At 36.8% G+C, this 8,916-nt stretch overlaps 1 protein-coding gene across 1 annotated transcript in view; it reads left to right on the top strand.

The window, feature by feature from the left end:
- The window catches only part of LOC115209478 (chitotriosidase-1), a 77,365-nt gene extending 77,209 nt beyond the window's left edge, over nucleotides 1-156 (top strand). The window contains exon 10 of the mRNA XM_036501087.1: nucleotides 1-156. This exon is cut by the window's left edge and continues 1,665 nt beyond it. The gene's annotated coding sequence lies outside the window, so the exon portion shown is untranslated.
- Nucleotides 157-8,916: the final 8,760 nt, after the last annotated feature.

The raw sequence follows: 8,916 nt of genomic DNA, 5'->3' as shown, positions 1-8,916 counted from the left end.
TTAATTTTTTTATATGTGAGTTAATCAGGTCCTATTAATTTGAGGACTACATTGGGAGCTGTCATTGTCTCTGTTTAGAAATTTTGGGGAAAAAAAACATACCAAAACATATTCTCATTAAATAATCCAATAAACATCACTTTCATTGGTATCTAGTGTTGTGTTCGAGTTATTTTTCCTTGTTAAATGTTTGTTTGAAATTGAATTGGCACCCTCGTCGTCGTAACTGTCGGAGTGCCATGATATGCACACACGCACACAATCTAAGAAATGCCATCTCAACACAAAGACACGGGCGAATGTGATGCGCCAAATATAAAGAATATAAAATTTTGAGGCCCAAGCAACAAATTCTAACCGAGGTTTCAGCGGAAGTAAGAAAATAAACTCGACAAGCCAAATATTCAGATACGGACTAGACGATTCATTTTTATGGGGACACTACTCGAGAAAATAAAACCTGCAAAATCTTTACAATGGCATATATAATAACATCAGTACATAAGCAAAACAAATAACTGCTCAATTCAGCCTATACAACAATGCTAACATAGACAAAGTAAACACATTTATGGCCTATAAAGTCCACAAAGACAACTTTAATAAAATACAGAGTAATTAGCATGTAAAGTGTTGATTAAGTGTCGAACAAATCAACAGCTAAGGTTGCAAGCTAAAAACAAAAGCAAAAAATACACGTTATAGAAACTTCGACATGATGGCCTACTGATCTCGAAGTTATGGGGTCTTCTGATACAGTCAGAAAACATATCACGTCCTCCTTCAAAATCTTCAACTTGAAGATAATGGAAACAAAAAAGTTCTCTGCCAGCTCTCTGGAATCTAACCTCAAGATTGTACGAACACGATAGCAATCCAAGCAATCAACCTCTGCTTGTACAAGCAATTAGAATCCAACCATCCATCAAATATCATAAAGAAAGTGCCCAATAGCAATACGTAAATGCATAATCAGACTTTCCGCCATTGAATTGACATTCCACAGGACTGAAGGCAATTTCAACAAAGCTTTCTTCCGCAATCAGCTACTGCAAGTGCACGTGAGTTTATTGCCGAAATTAGGTTTCTGGCATTCAGCTTTGAAGCCAGTATTTTTCTCACTCGCCGCAGGTACTCTCTTTTTGACGTTTCCTTCATGTCGTTGTGTTTAATTCCATCTGCCTCAAGTATTATATATATATAATTTATATATTATTTATAGCTGAATTGAGGTTGAAATGCCTTCATCATTTCACTACTTGGCAAACCTATGCCTTCTGTCCTGACAAGCTTTCCTCATCTTACCATCATAGCACACTTTGAAAGCCCATGCTCCATCTTAACATCATTGAATATCATACAGGGATATTCCACTCACTTGTACCGATACCATACGTTTGTAACGTACAAAGTACAGTAAATAAATGCTCTTTTTAAGACATGTTTACCATTATTCTATGATATGATGCAAAGAGATATGAGGATACCTTACGAGAATGTCTTTTTAGCAAACATATATTGCGTCGTACATTATTCCCACTTCCAATGTTATGCAAATTCCGCAGAGAAACATAGTTCAACTTTGCTTTGTCTACACCGTCAATAGACGCAAGATATCTAATGATGCCATAATAAATGCTGAAACTAGTCAAATGATCTCTTTTTCTGACCACAGAGAGAAATAACTATTGTTTAACAACAGAGCCTATTTTTCACAAAAACTAAAATAAATTAAATTGCGTTTAGTAAAAAAACAATTATCTCAGTGAGAGGTCGAACATGCGAATCAAAACCCACGTGCATTTTCCATGGCTCTCCTCTATTTTTTAATCTCCTTTCTTCTCTTTTTTCTCTTCCCGGAATCTCCTGAGACGAAGGATTATATCCGAAACGTTATACTTTTACTCTATAACTTTTACTCTGCAACTGTTTTTCCGTCTTTGAGTGGCAACCTAATAATATCATCTGTGAACGTCTCTTGGATTTGTTTTGTTAGATATTTTTCTAAACATATTATATATAATATATATATATATTCGAAACATATTATATATATATATATGTATATATATATATATATATATATATATATATATATATACATTTGCATACATAGATACATACATACATTCATATGTTTGTGTATGTGTATGTTTATATACATAAATAAATATATACATACATATATATATATATAATATATATATATATATATATAATATATATATATATATACATAAATATATTTTCATATATATACATACATACATATATATATATATACATATGTATACATACATATATATATACACACACACATATAAAATATATATATACACATTCGTGTGTATGTGTGTACAAAACACTACGACAAACAAAAACACGCATACAAACGCAAGAATATATGAAGATCTGGAGACAAGATGGAATATAAGAAAAAAAGAATGAAAGAAAGATGTAAGTGATGAGAAAACGTGAAAGGAAAAAGTTGGTAAGGTTGGCATCGCTTTAAAGAATTCATTTCTCTGTAGAATCCTGTAGACATAAGATATTGTGTCTTTATACGGTTCATGTCTCTCAACAGCAGTTCTAGTGTACAGCTATATCTTATTACTTCTCGACCATAATTCGACAATTATATTTCAGCCATCAATTCAAAGATATCTATTTTGTAAGAAAGATCTTCGATTCCCAGTGGTAAATGTATCGTTAGTTATTTAATGTGGGTGTATGTGTGTGTATGTGTGCGTGTGTGTTGTATGGAAAACATTTCTGTTTTCAATACAACCTGACTAAAAGGAACGCTGCTCCTTGAGTACGCAAGTATATATACGTATGTGTATATTTATAATACATATATGCGTGTATTTACATATAAATGTGTGTATATGAGTGAGTGCATGTGTGTATACCTGAGTGTATATGTGTGTATGTTTGTATGTACGTATAAAGATATTTGTATCTATATAGGTAAATATGTGTATGTGTGTATGTGTATATATATATATATATGTATGTATATATATATATATATATATATATATATATATATATATATATATATATAATATATATATATATATATATAATATATATATATTATAATAAATTAGAGATAAAACCACTATTAGGCAAATCAAACAATGAAAAACTTAAGCCAATACATAAAATTAATTTAATTTATATTATTTTAAATATATATCAAAAGTATTAAAGTTTAATAAAAGATAAAGAGTAAAATATATATATATATATATATATATATATATATTAATTAATATATATATATACACGTGTGTGTGAATGTCTATATGTGCTTACATGTGTGTTGTGTATGTGGATAGATAATAGATAGATAGATAGATAGATAGATAGATAGATAGATAGATAGATAGATAGATAGATAGATAGATAGATAGATAGATAGATAGATAGATAGATAGATAGATAGATAGATAGATTGATCATCATCATCCTCATCATCACCATCGTCATCATCATCATCATCATCTCATCTCGTCGTCTTGTCATCTCTCGATATCTAAACTTGGATTACATTGAATTTAGCAATGAGTTGTAAAATGGCTGCTGAAACGTATTTTTGACCTAAACAAATGCTGTCAACGAGAGCACAAGAATTGGAATACATGCTGTTAAGATGTTTCGAAGAGTCCTCGTTGTTGCCTTGTTTCTGTCTATCGCCCGCCTCTTCATTTAGTCAGCCTCCTAGTTACAGATTTTTTAAAGACCTGGCAGCTTTTCTTTCGGCGTGGACAAGCGAGATACATCGACAGTTCATGAAGGTATATAAATATTAAAGTTTTTCAATGTTCACTTCTGTCAACCCTTGTTTCCCTCCTCTCCCTCTTCTCCTCGGAGAATCTTCTTAAACGATTTGGTTAACTGCATCACTTAAAATACGTCAAAGCTCCTCCTGAAGATTTGATGGGACAGAACGGTATTGGGGAAAAATCTTACTCATTCATTCTCTATTGGAATGGATGTTGACATCTTGGCCACTCGGCTAAGATGCCAACAAAGCCACACAAGGACAAGGTGCCAATCTAGATGGTCATTTACTTTCTCTCTCTCTCTCTCTCCCTCTCTCCCTCTCTCTCTCTCTCTTTGCTTTTTTGCTTGAGACGGCGTTCACCCAGGGCGGGTTGAGCCGGCTTCTTCTCTGGTCCTGACGGCATCACGAACCATGGCGGCCCACGCTCGACGGTCATGTGCGAGGTCACTGGAGATAGTGAGCCATTCGCGGTTCCATCTGTGCAGACCGACCACCTGTGGACCTGAAAATTCGGAGAGGTCCTCCTTTATCGTCGTTGCCCAGGTCTTCTGCTGGCCGCTCGTGCGTTCGCGCCAGTTAGGAAGTGGAGGTGGGAGGAGGACTCACGAATCAGCTCACCATCTGGACGCCGGGCCGCATGACCGAACCACCTTAAGCGCCGTTGTAGAAGCACTGAAGGGAGAGGTCGGAGATTCAGGCGATGACGAAGACCGGCTGTAGGCTTTCTCTCTCTCTCTCCTCTCTCTCTCTTCATCTCTCCATCTCTCCCCTCTCTCTCCTCTCTCTCTCTCTCTCTCTCTCTCTCGCTCGCTTCTCTCTCTTTCTCTACTAATCTACATGAAATTATATTTCTTATTCAAAAATAGGGATTTAAATACTTTTACGGTAACAATTGTTTTTCATGATATTTAATCTTCTAACTTGATGACTAAAGCTTTCTAACACAGTATGTGTGCGCACGCGTACAACTGAATACTGAAATTTAAGTGGTTATAACAAGTCCCGCATATAAATAAATGTAAACACTCTAACACTAATAACACCATCACAATGGAGCCAGCAAATGCGAAAAAATAAAGTTGGGAGACGTGATGAACGGCTGGTAATTAATAAATTTATAATATCAAACGTGAGATGATATACTAGGAATTTGGTTAGAATCTGACCTATTTACAAGAGAGTAACCGATTGTTCTCCTGTCGCACCTTATACCTGGTAAAGTTTCCTAAATCACGGCCATAGACAACTTGACTTGTCCTAGGCCACCATCATGAAGAGAAATACAGGAGGTGATTGTTTATCTCTGACAGAATAAAGTATCGGGGCAATATATTTCACGGAGACAAATTCCCTATAAAGCTATATACATTTGAAAAGAGTCCCTTATCCTTTTAATACCTTGAAAATCTGGAGAATATATGTGTGGCTTAGGGAAATAAAGAAACACCGCCTAACGCATAAGTTCTTTATGGAAGACTTGAAATTAAGTGTCAAAAATAATAATGGCACAAAGAAAAGCTTTAACGTGGTTACTATTATCTCAGAAAATATAAAATAGATTTTATAATATCTAATGATGAATGTTGTAGGTGTAGATGGGAATGTAGCGTAGCTGATATCTTCACTGTTTGAGAGATATATTAGAAATGATCTTGTGGTAGATAACAACCATCTTCGGCTAGTTTGACCCTGTTGTGTCCACTGCTCTGATTGGTTGGCATTTGGCGCAGTTTGTCTTTTGACTTATTTCGCGCCAGTGTGTAAGCCAACCGATCACGGCCTTCGGATAAGGTCTTTCGTGACACCGTTTTTCTTATACTTCATTTGAGCCACCTTAACCCTATAAAAAGGCGAGATCGATAGACTATTATTCGTCTTTGGTTCTAGACCTTCTAAGGTCTAGTCATTGACCACAGAGCACTCAACCATGTTCCAGCAACTCCGATCTTAGGTGCCAGTCTTTTTTAGGACTAGCCTCTGACCAACCGAGCGATTCAGCCATGTTCCAGTTCTAGCGACAGACAAGACGTTCTCCATCTCCGTCGCCTTCATCTCGACGTCGCTTTTCTCTGCCGCCGTCATCACCACCTTCATCCTTCAACTCTACGTCGTCTCCATCTCCGTCGACTTCAGCAATACGTACACAACACTCGCTCGGGTTTAGCTTTCTCGGTGTTGTGAACTGCACCAAGGTAAACATCTCCAGTCTACCTGAAGGAACTTCCTGTATCAAGAGACCCGGCACAAATTGAAGCCTCAACCGCTACACGATATGTGTTCAACCGGCATTCTGCCTTGTGACCCCAACATCCTGCTACAGTACTATTACTATTGTGTACCTCACTTACGAACTGGTAAACTAATTCCATCTTAACTCAATATGCTGAGAGACTCGTCTTGTGCTCTGTATTCTGTTTTATATGCATACACCTTATTTGTACTTCTGTCGCACACATGAACACACAGACACCAACACTTGTCGCATGCACACAGACACTCCACTTTGCTAGCACTCACACACACTCTCTTTATACACATTTGTAAATAAAGTCTTCTCTTCTCTCAAACAGTAGAACGGTTGTCGTCCTCATTTATTCCTTTTGGCACTGTATTTTATATCATGTATTTGGCTTCTTATTTTGTTAGGGCGACCGTGCGGCGTTAAAGAGGAGACATTTCTGTCACCACTTCTTGCGTACGGTCGTATTCCCTACAGTAATATAACCTGTGTACAACAAGGAATGTGTAACCAAGGAGAATAAATCCGGATAAAAAACATATAGTCCTCAGAGTTCTTTGCATACAATAATTCAGTGATCCACGATGTGTTTACAGTAGGACGACTCGATTCGATTCGACGCTTACTATTAAGTCCAGATAACTACAAACCACCAGAAATTTCCACATCAATAGTGATGCAAACAGTGAAACGAAACAAGATGCAAAGGCATCAAACAGCCTTTCAGAGCTACATCATATTTCATCGACGACATTTTTTAATGTTAAACTACACGCATAGATCAAGTGAGTACACATAAAGCAGATAATATTATAGAAGGTGGAAAAGATCTCCTCGAAAAAGTATTCGCTGACTGATGATCGGAGATGCCTGCGAAGCGACACCGCATAGCTCTGTCGCTACAGAACATCGGATGAAAGACTTTCTGCTCATTAGCAGCAAGTCACGAATACCTTTGACAACTTTTGAGAAATAGCAGCATAGATAGCAACATGGAATGGAGAGAGAGAGAGGGGGGGAGGGGGAGAGGGAGAGACAGACAAACAGATAATAGACCAAGATTCAAGTAAATCAGGCACTTAAATGGTAAGGCACCGGGTCGGGTCGAGGAGTAAAATGTGTACACAACAAAAATAGATGAATATATATGCGGGTACCACAGTATGGGTAGAAAGATATTCAGGTTATATATACGATTAACTGTACTCGAATGAGTATATCAATAACCCTGAGGGTATTCAAGAAACGCACATTGCACTTAATGTGCGGTCCATAATATACATCGGATCTACGCAAAGAGCAGGTTCCGAAAGAGGTGAATAATAAATGAATAAATAACAACAGATGAACCAATGTGTCAATTCATTACAACCGTTTCCAACGTATTTTTAATTCATTAATGGAGACACTACATCATTAGAAAAAAAAACTGCTTTCATCAGGTGAATACAACATTCAAAAACATTAAAAATCCAACGGGATGTGCATCTTCATGATTCTATGCCCCTTGCTGATCATGGAATGATTTTATGACCAGTAAGGGCCATAGAATTATAAAGATGCACATATCGTTGAATTTTTAATGTTTTTGACTGTTGTGTTTCATGTATTCATCTGATGAAAACGGTTTATTTCTAATGATGTAATGTCTCCATTAATCCATTAAAAATTTGTTGGAAACGGTTGTAGTGAATTGACACATAATTCATCTGTTGTTATTTATTCTTACATACATACATACATACATACCTACAAGGTTGTTTGTTATGGTCGGTCCGACCATATATACGACAGGCTTCTTTCAGTTTTCATCTACCAAATCCACTTACAAGACTTTGATAGGTCCGAGGCTATAGTAGAAGACACTTCCCAGGGTACCATGCAGTAGGACTGAACCAGAAACTATATGATTGCGAAGCAAGCTCCACGCCGTTAGAAAAGCAAAAACCTAGACTTAAGTGCTAATAAACAGACTTAACGGGATTACAACGTGGAAACGGTTCTGAATCGTTTAAATCATCACAGCCCATGTTGCTGTAAACAAAACCTCAAATATACAACATGCTAATGTGACAACGACTCATAAGGCCATGACAAATTCGTTCTTTCCCCCCATCTCCAACCTATAATCAATGACAAAATATCTAAATCCAGAACTCTGTTGAAGGAGCAGATGAATACCGAAATCTCTAGGATGCCTTATATCGGATGATATTTTGTAACCAGTACAAAACTTAGTGCTAAGTGTCACACCATTCAAAATAGATATAAGAACTGAATCTTTATCCATTCATGTGGCATAAGAGCAAAGCCAACCACTCAAATCAGTCATTATTCTCCCATTGCTGAGTAAAGCTCTTTTCTTTTATCTCTAACTTTAGGCTTTAGCTGCCCGATCTCTAATTTGCCAGCAAATCTATCCCATGTAACTTCTTGTTCGTCGTCAGCTTCTGTTTCTTTTGCGCTAATCAGAATCCAGTCTGTTATCACATTCTATAACATTGTACTTATACAGTTATGATAGCTATATATGACTAATAACCTTTGGAATCTATGTACGACTAGAATATTTATACAATTCTACATATCGTAGCCATTTATGTCTAATATGAGAAAGGGTTATCATTCTTTAGCTGAACATTCCACCTACTTATCATTCTTAAGCTGAACATCCCATCTACGGACATCCCACCTATAGATGTTGCAATAGTTGCCTTACTGGACTGTGACCTTGGCCGTTGACATTCTAACTTCTTCCGCTCGGCTCCTTGTGTTTCGCCGTCGGCAGATAACAGCTCCTCCGCCGAAATTAACAAATCCATCACACTGCTTCCCTTGGTTTTACCGTGACCCTGGCTCGGGGGTTTTTCATCAGTGAGGTTTT

Source organism: Octopus sinensis, linkage group LG3 (genome assembly GCF_006345805.1).
Source record: "Octopus sinensis linkage group LG3, ASM634580v1, whole genome shotgun sequence".
In the NCBI taxonomy this organism is placed as follows: Eukaryota; Metazoa; Mollusca; class Cephalopoda; order Octopoda; family Octopodidae; genus Octopus; species Octopus sinensis.
The sequence above is the reverse complement of the archived record's forward strand: the minus strand, read 5'-3'. Positions and strand labels throughout refer to the sequence as shown.